We start from the raw sequence: 12,323 nt of genomic DNA, 5'->3' as shown, positions 1-12,323 counted from the left end.
TGATGTCTGTGCCTAACAATTAGGATTACATTATATTATTCACATGTATTTCATCCTTATTCTAATTATCACTATATTCTAAATTAATAAGCATTTCACTCAGCATTAATGCATACTAACAGTTTGAAGTGTTAATTCTCAAAATACTTTTGCATTTTAAGCTGGGATTTTTTTAATCTTTTAAAAAACTTATTTTTGAGAGAGAGAATGGGGGAGGGGCAGAGAGAGAGGGAGATACCAAATCCAAAGCAGGCTCCAGGCTCTGAGCTGTCAGCACAGAGCCCAACACCCTGCTTGAACTCACAGACCACAAGAACTCATGGACCACGGGATCATCATGTGAGCCAAAGTGGCCTCTGAGCCAAAGTTGGACTCTTAACCAACTGAGCCACTGAGGCACCCTTTTAAACAGAAGAGACCTGCCTCTGATGGGGAAACTACAGGCCTTAAGGAAAATATTTGGGACCAAAGGAAGTTCTTCTTTCCCTGAATATTATGGGCAACAGTAAGTCTACTATTTATTTACTTAAAGTATAAGTTTCTAACTAAAAGGGAACCTACTTGCTTTATAAATTATGCAATACCAAAAATTATCTAAGAGAAGAACCAGAAATATTTGATGTCTTATAAAAATAGGTCTTTAATACTGGAAAGTGTTACTGGTTCTGTCACACATAAGAATAAATAAAGACAGTGACCCTAACACCCTGTGAGCCCAGTTTCCCACTTAAGATTAAGAAGCTTATTGGACCACAGGCTGATTTCTTTCAGGTCTGACCTAATTTCTTGCAGGCTCTGTGGGCCTGTGCTAATTTATGAGGCTGGCCTAATATGTCATGTGTACTGTACTCTAATATTCTTTGAAGGAAAATGATGATGATTTTGCTCTTCAAGACAGGTAATTATGACCCACGAACCTTCTCAGCAGGAAATGAGTTGCCCTGACACCTCACTGTAGGAGATCAGTTCTCCAGTCAAAATCTAGAAATCATTCTCTGATTAAGATTCTATCTTGTCTCTAAGTGAGCAGTAAAAATGTTAAGACTTTAAAGAATTTAGGCCTAACGAAGTAATTCATTCTTGGAACGTTTGCAGAAAGTATTCATAGATCTTTTATTTTAAAATATCAGCTTGGTAAATTCTTTCTTTTCTCATCTTTTCCTTGTTCTCACATAACAGACTTGTCTACTTCAGATCAAAAGCTGATGTAATTTACCACTGAGCACTACCTATTATATTCATGAAAGTGAAACCACAGGATAAAATTAAATTAGAATGGTCAGAGAGGAGCAAGGAAAAGAAAAATAAAACAGATCAAGTGGGCTTTTCCCTGCTGATCTGTTTGCTCTCACAAACAACCTTACGAGCAGTGCAAGCACTTACATTTCAAAGTCACTGGTAAAAGAAAATGTGACTTATTAAATTCAAATACTCGAATTATGTATCTTAGTCAGAGCCTTACATCTTAGTCATTTTCCTCCTTGCAAACACTAAGTTGACAATGCTTAACTTTCAGTAGTTTTTAAAAGCTTGTCGGAATATTTAAATGGCTGATGTACTCTGAATCATCATCGTGCTAAGATGGAAGTTTCCATTTTGTTCAGTTTAAATTATATTCGAAGCATTTCTTAACATATTCGAGGTGTTATCTTTCTTGTAATGAGATGCATCTATTAGAATGTCTTTTCTATTCCCTTGTCACTTCGCTTTATTCTTTCCACTCTAGTCAAAGAATGGAGCTCTGCAACTATTGTGTCTGGCAGGGCTAAATAATGTAAATAGCTTCCTTATAAATAATGTAAATTGCTGCTTCCTTATAATTAGTGTCTTTGTAGGCTGCAGGGATCCTTTTTGCTCATTCCAAAGTCTTTATCATCCAAAGTTACTGTTAGAGAAGGAATAAATAAGGTTAGTACTCTTTCTATTCCTAATTTAGCCGTTAATCATTTGGACTGTCCCAAATATGTACATGTATAATGGTCTTTAAAAAAAAAAAAAAAGCACAAAGATCCCCTTTTCCCACCTCACCATCTAATATTTAAACTTTTTTAAAAATTTCTCCATCATTGCATTTAGTCAAATTCAACAATTTCTTTAGTGTGTCATACAATGCATAGGTTAACCCACACATTCCTTATAAGAAGCAGATGACACACAACTAATCATAATGAAAAGGCATGCTCTAAAATGTGCTGTGATAATGGTTTAAAACATGCTGTAGGAGTCCCAAGGTGAAGCTTGGAACTGGAGAAAGAACAGATGATTCCAATGAAAGTGATATTTTAGCCCCTGGACTGTCACTGCTCCTTATTAACAGAAAACCCCTTGCAACAGAGATTTGCCTATTTACTGTGATAACCCAGCATTCAAGCCTGGAGCCTGGCACGGAGTATGGCTTAATAAATCTTTGTTGGAATGAGTAAATGGGGAAAAAAATGGAAGAAAATAAGATGGAGAATATTTAAAAGGATAACACTGATTGAGAGAAAAGCCTGAGTAAGGTACAAAGTTATAAACATACACCGCAAGTTAAACAGATCATCTATCTAATGTAGTGAATAGAGACTACAGTAGGGACAAAGATGAAGCAGAAAGAGAAGTGTGATCAAATACAGTGGGTAGTTGGAAGGTGTGCTAAGAAATTTTGACTTAGTTCTGTGTTCAGTGGGAAGTCTTGATTAGAAAAACAGTATAATTAAAAACAGTAGGGATTAGGGGCACCTAAGTGGCTCAGTTGGCTAAGTGTCTGACTCTTGATTTCAGCTCAGGTCATGATCTCATGGTTGATGATTTTGAGCCCTGTGTCAGGCTCTGCACTGACAGCACGGAGCCTACTTGGGATTCTCTCTCTGCCTCTCCCTTGCTTCCTTCCTCCTCTCTCTATACCAAAAATAAATAAGTAAGCATTAAAAAAAAAAAAAAAAAGTAGGGATTAAAAGCCCAAATTCTAGAGCCAGAAAGCATAGTTTGAATCCCATTTCTTCCAAGTTGCTGAATTTCACTATGCTGTGGTTTCCTCATCTGTAAGATGGGGTGAAATAATACTAGTTAACTCATAGTTTTTTTAGTATAGAATTATATGAGTTAATATGTGTAATATCCATAAAACAGTGCCTGGCACATAGTAAGTGCTATAAAAATGTTTGCTAATATAATTACTCACTTGGGAACCATCAGAAATTCTTAAACAGAAAAGAATACAATCCAGTCTGTATTTTATGTATTTTAGAAGTGAAACTGTTACCACAGATAAAAGATGGATGGGAGTAAAGAAGGTTATATCTGATCTCAGCTGCACAGATCATTGTAATGTTTATATTCCATCAACCATGAGACAGAAGTAGCCAAACTAAAACCACAGATAGACACTGAGGCAAAATCCGTAGGAAACCAACTTTTAATCAATACAGTAAAGGGAGAGTCATAGAGTAATATGTAATTTACATAATAATTATATATAATATAATATATATGTATTTTATGTAATATATATAAAATAGCTGTAAAAAGGTAGAATAAATTCTAACATGTATTTATTATTCTATCAGGTGATATATTTATGGTCTTGGAATAAAGCCTTTCTTAAAAGGTACAAAAGTAAAAGACAGAATGGAAAATACTGATGAACTTGAATACATTAAGATAAATTTTTAGAAGGGTGAAAGCACAACAAAAGTGGAAAAGCCACACCCTGGAAAAATATATTTGTAATGCACAGCCTACTGTGTGAACAAAATATTGATAAATATCAACAGCAGGTTCAGATAAAGATCCTTCTTGGGGAGATTAAACAGGTTTCCTTATTACAGGCTACCAATGGAAGCCAGTGTAGTCAGGACATACAGCAAAGAAATCAGCAACATTATCCAGGACAGATGGGAATATCCATTTCCAAAATCTAAAATCTTCACCTGTGGTACCCAGTTCTGGATGGTAATATTCCTGCATCTTCCAAGTCTTTGATGCTTGAACAAGTATCGTCAATTCTTCTGGATTGCAGTATTGCTTCCAATTTAACACTGGTGTAGACAGGTTCAGATACTTCTGCCTGGCCCTTCCACCCATAACAACTCGAATGTCACAGGCTAGGGCTCTGCTAAATACTTAATCTCCTCAAGGGTTGAGATCTGGAAACTAGATGAGGGCCCATAATTTTCCATTGCAGCAACTTATATCATATTTTTGCTTACTGTTTCTTGAATTTTCTGATTATACCTAGTAAGCAACGCTTTTGTTGCCTTCTCATTCAACTTGCCCCTGTGAAACCATGATCCATTAGCCAACACCAGATACCCTGTAGGTAAAGGCACCTTGGTTGTCACCCTGGCCTGCCTATCCTATTATCCTATACCTATTATCATTATGGTAATGACCTCAGCAGCCTTTGTTAACTGCTACCACCTGGCCTTTGCCATTCTGGAATTGCATCATCCCCACTAATATTATGATGCTAGATTTCATGGTAGAACCCTCTATTTATTAACCCTGGCCTACAGAAGACAGAAACTATTAAGCTTCTCCAAAGATCCTGGTGCTCCCGCATCACTGCATTCTTTACATCCTCAGTGAAGGGAATATTCCCTGACCATTCCAAGAACATATCCAGCTGCTGGGTTCCCAGGACATATAAAATAAATTCATTCTAACATCCCCACCTCTCTGAACTTTCTGTTCCTTTCTTCAATATTATGCCAAGGAAGTTCTGTCATCTTTACTTCATTTGATGTAGAACGATATCAGATCCACACTTTAAGAAGCCAACCTGTTGGGGTGCCTGGGTGGCTCAGTCAGTTAAGGGTCCGACTCTTGGTTTCAGCTCAGGTCATGATCTCATGGTTTGTGGGATCGAGCCCTGTGTAGAGCCCCACGTTGGGCTCCGTGCTGATGCTGGGGAGCCTGCTTAAGATTTTCTCTCTCCCTCTCTCTGTCCCTCCCCCATTCATACTCGCTCTCTCTCTGTCACTGTCAAAAGAAATAAATAAACTTGAAAAAAACCATCCTGTTAAATTATTGGGATTCCTGAATTATGGCTAAGTACCCTCATATTAATGAATTCTACTCCATTCAGCTTTGTATTCTGTCCCCCTGGTCTAACATACTCAAGATACACTCCTATACACATTCACCAGTCCAGCTAACATCTATTAGCCAGATCCTGAAATTCCTTTGGCATGTAGGCTATTTCTTCCCAGACCAGAGCTTGTACTTTCCTGCTCAGGCTATGCTGAAACCTGACTTTGTTTTTCAGCCGGGAGGTAATGAGGGTGTTGGGGCATATCTTGAAGAAAACAAGAATCATCTTGAAAGGCACCTGCTTCAGATTAGGTTATTGCATGTTCCTCCAGGCAAGCAGAGACTGTTTTTCTGAGGCAAGTGGTTAGGGGCTATATCTGCCAGCCTGGAAAGCTCAGAGTAATCCAGGAGCTCAAAACTCTTACGCTTGTCTACCTAAATATCTTCATTTCAAGTCTCTGGGCCCCATTCTTTTCTTGGAATCTTTGCTATATGATCAGACCCTTGGCCTGATTTTGAGCAAAGTTTACCTGCCATTGCCCTGAACTGTGATAAAGGCACTCTGACTTTCAGAGCATGACTTAAGTTGTCAAATAACTGCCCTAAGACTATAGACAGAGAAAGTGTGTGTGTGTGTGTGTGTGTGTGTGTGTGTGTGTGTAAAATTTTTTGCAAGACTTTTAATGCCTATAAAAGAAGCCACATCACAATCATTTTAATTAATATTTCCCCCATACTGACCAAACACGATAGCTATTTGATCTCCCAAAACCTTGTTGTATCTGCACCTCATCACAATTAAACTATGGGTGAAATCACCGCATGCCGAGGATTATTACCACACCACCTACCACTGCAATTGGCTCCCTATTGCTTTCAGACAGAGGGAAATTCACCTCTAAAATCCCATCCTAAGGAGCCACTTTTTATAGCTCACTCCTTCTGTGTTAACCTGGCTTTCCTAGAAAACAGAGTTTGAGGCAAAAGCTTAAGTGCTAGTACTTTATTTGGTAGTGCAATTCCCTGAGGCAACAATGAAGGAAATGGGAAGTCAGACAGGGACTGTAATGATTAATTTTTCTGTGTCCACTTGACTGGGCTAAAGGATGCCCAGACAGCTAGAAAAATATTATTTCTAGGTGTGTCTGTGAGGGTGCTTCTGGAAAATATTTGATAGAGTGAGTAAAGAAGATCATCTCCCCAATGTGGATGGGCAACTACTAGTCCACTGAGGGTCCAAATAAGACAAAAAAAAAAAAAAAAAGAAAAAGAAACAGAGAAAGGGTCAATTTGCTTTCTCTGCTGGAGCTGGGACATCCAAGTTCTCCTGCCTTGGACATCAGCACTCCTGGTTCTCAGTCCTTTGGAATTTAAATGACTGGCAACTCTGGTTCTCAGGCCTTTAGATTTGGACTAAATTACGCCACTGGCTTCCCTGGTTCTCTCATTTACAGATGGCAGATCATGGAACATCCATAATCATGTGATACCAATATACATCTTATTGGTCCTATTTCTCTGGAGAACCCTGATTAATGCAAGTACTAAGATACTACTAAGGTACTAAGATATGTTACTGCTGTATAAATACCTGAAACTGTGGAAGTGGCCTTGTATCTGAGTTATGGGTAGAGGCTGGAAGACTTTCGAGGTGCATGCTAGAAAAAGTCTGTATCACTGTAAATGGACTGTTAGGAGAAATTCTAGTGAGCACTCAGAAAGAAAAGAGGAGAGCTGTAGAGAAAGTGTCAATCTTTTTAGAAAATACCTAAGTAGCCCTGAACAGATTTTTTGTAGAAATATGGATGGTAAAAGCCATTTGATGAGGCCTGAGATGGAAATGAGGAACATGTTATTGGACAGTGGAGGAATTGCCATCTTGTTATAAAGTGGCAAAGAACCTGGATGAATTGTCTTCATATTCTAATGTTTTGTGGAAGATAAAATTTGTGAATGATGAAATCAGATATTTAACTGAAGCTATTTCTAAGCAAAGTGTTGAAGGTGCAGCTTGGCTCCTCCTGACTGCTTGTAATAAAATGTGAGAAGAGAGAAATGACTTAAGGATGGAATTGTCAAGCAAAAAGGAAACAAAACTTAAAGATTTGGGAGATTCTCAGCCTGTTCATATTGAAAAAAAAAAACAAAAACAAAAAACAATGAGAAGTCTGTTAGGAAGGAGGACACTAAGAGTGCAGCCAAGTAACCATTTGATAAAATTAGTATGAACCAGCCATCTCAACAATAGGCAGGATCTAGTGTCAAGACAATGAAAGAATGACCCCAAAGGCAATTCATAGACCATCAGGGCTGGGACTACTATCACAGACCCAGAGGGCAAGGGCCAGGGGCCAGAGTGGTACCCAGATCCCCATCACATCCCAGGCTCCTTAAAAGCCTCAGGGGAAGCTCCAGTAGGCAAGCAGCAAACATTGGTGATATCTGTGACACACCCTCTCTGCCAGCATGCAGAATGCACAGGTCCAGGACATATAAATGCCTCCGCACAGATTTCAAAGAATGGAACTTCTGGAAGAGCCACAGTCCTGGGAACCCCAGCCCAGAGGAGATGCCAGCCCAGGGCAGAGAACCACCTTCGGAGAGTCACTGTGGGGCTGGATCATTGGACTGTTGGGCCGATGTTGCCTCCTTGGTGGGCTTGGTAGACAGACTATCAAACCAAAGAGGATTATTCTACAGGCTTAAGGTTTAATGTTATTGGCCCCATTAGGCTTCTGGACTTAACTAGGACCTGTCACTCCTATGTTACTACCTATTTCTCCCTTTTGGAAAGAAAATGTCTACCCTATGTGTTTCCCACCATTGTATTTTGAAGCATATTACATGTTTGGTTTCACAGGTTCAGAGCAAGAGAGGAATTTGCCTCGGGATGAATCTTACCTTTGGTTTCACTCATATCTGATTTAGATGATATTTAGATGAGACTTTACACGTAGGCTTTGAAGTTGGTGCTGGAACAAGTTAAGATTTAGGGGGCTATTGGGAAGGAATAAATGTATTTTGCATATGATAAGGACATGAGTTGGGTGGGGGCAGGAATGGAATGCCATAGACTGAATGTTTGTGATCCCCCACCCAAAAAAAGTTTATATGTTAAATCCTAAAATCTAATGTGATGGTATTTGGAGGTGGACTTTGGCAATTGAGATCCTGAGAATGGAGCCCTCATGAATGGGATTCATGCCCTTATAAAGGAGAACCCAGAGAGCTCCCTCTAACCATCTGCTATGTGAAGACACAGCAAGAAGACCACTATCTATGAAGTAGGAGATGGACTCTCACAAGACACTGAATCTGCCAGTGATTTTATCATAGACTTCCAGGCTCTAGAACTGTGAGAACTAAAGTTATGCTGTTTAAGACATGCAATTTATGGTATTTTTGTTATAGCAGCCCAAAAAGACTAAGACGAGGACAGATGGAAAGGAAACACAATGCTGGCCAATGAATCATAAAGAAACACATAGCCAGTTGCTCAGCCATGTGGGCTATCTCCCAACAGGCTATATAAATTTTTATATTTCATATATTGGAATAGTCTATGAGAAGGAGAGGTAGAGAGAAAATGTACCTGTTCTTTTCTTCCTGTCTTCTGTACCCCATTGGTCAAGACTCATCTGTGTACTTCCAGGTTGAACCACCTGGCCCCATAAGCAGCTGCTGGGGATACTGAATCTCATACCTTGTGATATAGTGTGTCATCCTACTAAAAAAGTGGTAAAAGGAGCCAGAAACTTCAGATGGTAGCTTCAGGTGATGGCAACAAGCAGGCAGGCATGGAGTCGGTCACCACAGCAGCTGCTGGAAGACAGCAAGTGGTTGAAGACCCAGTAGCCTGGTGAAAACAGAGAAATCAAAGGCAGCACATACAGTGTGTCCAAGACACAAATTCCCTTGAATGCCAATGCTAGCAACACCCTAAGGAAAGCAGAGGAGCAACATGGAAGGAGCCTGGATCCCCAACGCTGTGAAGTCACAGTACCAGTTCTGGACCATCCACACCCAGATTATTATGTGAGATGAAAATAAACTCCATCTTGTTTAAAGGACTGGTATTGAGGGTCTTTGTAGGAGTAGCCAAAACTATAATATACCATATGTCTCAGAAATTTCATGTCTTCATATCAGCTTAGATAATCATGTACAGGGTGTATAAAGATACACATACAGACATATACAGAATGCACAGCAGATATTCATTCATTAAATGCTTGTAATAGCAAAGCATTAAACACAACATAAATGTGCATTAATAGAAGTAGATAAGCCATAATTTATCTATAATATTAAATACCAATCAACATCCTAAAAATATATAGTACATTTTGTACACTTTGACATGAAAATATATTTTACATTTTTTTATTTTTAAAAAAATATAGAATGATATGAACAGTATGCTAACATTTATCTCTAAGAAGGTACCATAAAATGATACTGTAACATTTGTATTTATATGTGTGTCTCTAAATATTATGAGAAAGTGGGGAGAAAGAAGTTCTGAAAGAATGCTCAATAAATGGTTCACAGTGGTTACATACGTGAAGGAACTGAAATGGAAATTAGGGAATCAAATGAGATTTTAGACTTGTCTGTCATGTTTTTACTTGTTTACAAAGAAAGACCTTCCTGTATTATTTATGCAGCCAGAAGTTCATTTAAAAATGTAAAACTACAGAGGTGCCTGGGTGGCTCATTCAGTTAAGCCTCTGACCTTGGCTAAGGTAATGATCTCTCATGGCTGTGAGTATGAGCCCTGCATCGGGAGGCCTCTTTGGATTCTGTGTCTCCTTCTCTCTCTACCCCTGCCCCACTCACACTCTGTGTCTATCTCTCAAAAATATATAAACATTGAAAAAAATTTTATGTAAAATTATGAATCGTTTATTATCCTAGAAAGATAGGATTACAAGAATCTCTGTTTTGTGTTCTTTTCTATACATTCCAACCTTTATACAGTGAATATGTATTATTTTCATTGTAAAAAACTAATACTTTTTAAACTAAAGCATGAAGATACATATTCACAATAACAGTACTACAAATTAAAAATAGAAATTCCATAATCCCTAACTAGACAGAATTTCCACTAACTGCATCATTTGGAGGGGAGAAGTATCTAGAAGCCCATTCTTGGACTATGTACTATTTTTTTTTTTTTTTTTTGAGAGAGAGAGAGAGAGTGCATTAGTGGGAGAGGGGCAGTGAGAGAGAGGAAGAGAGAGAATCCCTAGCAGGTTCCACACTGCCAGCGCAGAGCCTCATGCAGGGCTCAAACTCACAAACTGCAAGATCATGACTCAAGCCAAAGTTGGACGCTTAACCAACTGAGCCACCCAGGCACCCCTAGACTATATACTATTTGCTTCATATACTGAATCTCAGAAAAGGCAGATGTTTTTGATTCATTCATTCATTTCTAAGACTGAACTCTAAGACTGAACTCCAAGACTTAGGGTCCAAATGGACCATCTAAAAAGACATATTTTCCTTAACTCCATGTCCTACCTTTCCTATCTCTCTTTACTATTCCCCCCCACCACCAACTTTCTTCATTAAACACAAATTCGAACACTAGGATTCCTAGCTTACTATGAGGTGGGAAGTAAAGGGGAATATGCAAAGGTACATCGTGACCCCAAAAGCTGGCTCCCCTATGGAAAAGCTTAAGAAGAATGGAGATTGGAAGAGCACTGTGAGGAGGCCTTCCTTGGGATCAGGTATGTCATGTAATACACTGTTCAAAGAAAAGCTGAAATTTTATCTGACTTTTTGGATTGGTCATAAAACCACAGACTAATGGTTTCCAAACCTTGTTACCATAATACAAGGTAAGAAATACAAAGAGCGTGATGATCATACTTTTAATTTCGTTCTTATCAGGAGGCTGAATTTTACATTCCTTTAGTTGTATCTGTTACCAGATTGACATAAAAACTCAACCCTGCAAGGTCCTAGAGCTTTTGGACTGTTACATTTCTCCCTGCTTGAAAACTAGCCAATTCTTTTCTGAGTTCATATCTTCCTTGTAGTACCTTGGCAGATACAATCAGCAGCAACCAGCACATGCTTTTTGTTTCCAAACCCTTCACCTAAAACCCCAAGTTTATTCACTATATGCTATCAAGTTATTGCAAATAACAGTTTTATCAAATATTCCATCATTACATAACATGAGTCTCCATCTTTATAGGCTCTAATCACCGTTTCTTTGCTGCCCACTCTTCAGTTCTGTAGCCAGGGCTACACATTTTAAGTTTTTATTGCAGCAATACCCCAATGCCAGTACAAAACACTACATTGGTCTCTTTAGACTAAGGTATGCCTAGGTAAAAAAACAATCGCACATCCCCATAGCATAGAAGAACAAAGTTTTATTCCTCATTCACGTGTGTGAATACTGTGGATCAGCTGGGTCTCTGCTGCATGCACCAGCTCCACTTTGGGAATATGGCTGAAGGAACAAGCCATATCTGGAACACTGCAAGCCTCTGGTTAGAGGAGGAAAAATGATGGAAGAACCATTAAATGGCTCTTAAATCTTCTTCTCTGAGATGGTACCAATTACTGCCAGTCACATTTCATTTTCTAAAACAACTCAGATGGTCAGGGTGCTACGTGGCTCAGTCAGTTAAGCGTCTGACTTCAGCTCAGGTCATGATATTGTGGTTCATGAGTTCAATCCCCACATCAGGCTCTCTGCTGACAGCTCAGAGTCTGGAGCCTGCTTTGGATTCTGTGTCTCCCTCTCTCTCTGCCCCTCCCCTGCTTGCACTGTATCTCTCTCAAAAAATAAATAAATAAATAAATAAATAAATGCACATTAAAAAAATTAAAAAATTAAAAAATTAAACAACTCAGACGGTCAATATTGTTCTCAGTGGTGTAAAGAAGTATAATCCTTCTACAAAGAGGAACAGGTAATATTTTGAACAATAATTCAATCTACAGGGGTACCTCAAGTTTAATGTAATACAAACTAAATACACATCTTTCTCCCAGTCTACTGCTCTCCTGGTTTCTCTCAGTAAATAACAGATAGTATTAGTGGAGGTCCAGAATTCTCATACTAGAAGAGGATTGGTGTGACAATTAGGTCACAAAAAAAAAAAATGAGCTCAATAACTAGTTTTGAAGCTGCATCTTCTAAGCAAGCACAGTTTTCATATAGATTGTATGGTCATTTAAGTTGGCTTGATGGAGTTGGTTGAAATTATGAATTGACTAAAGTCCCCACAATTTGCCCAGTTGGTCCTTTTACTGGATATTACCATTGTAGCTACCCAAAC

The sequence above is a fragment of the Panthera uncia genome, chromosome B4 (assembly GCF_023721935.1).
Source record: "Panthera uncia isolate 11264 chromosome B4, Puncia_PCG_1.0, whole genome shotgun sequence".
NCBI classification, from domain to species: Eukaryota; Metazoa; Chordata; class Mammalia; order Carnivora; family Felidae; genus Panthera; species Panthera uncia.
The sequence above is the reverse complement of the archived record's forward strand: the minus strand, read 5'-3'. Positions refer to the sequence as shown.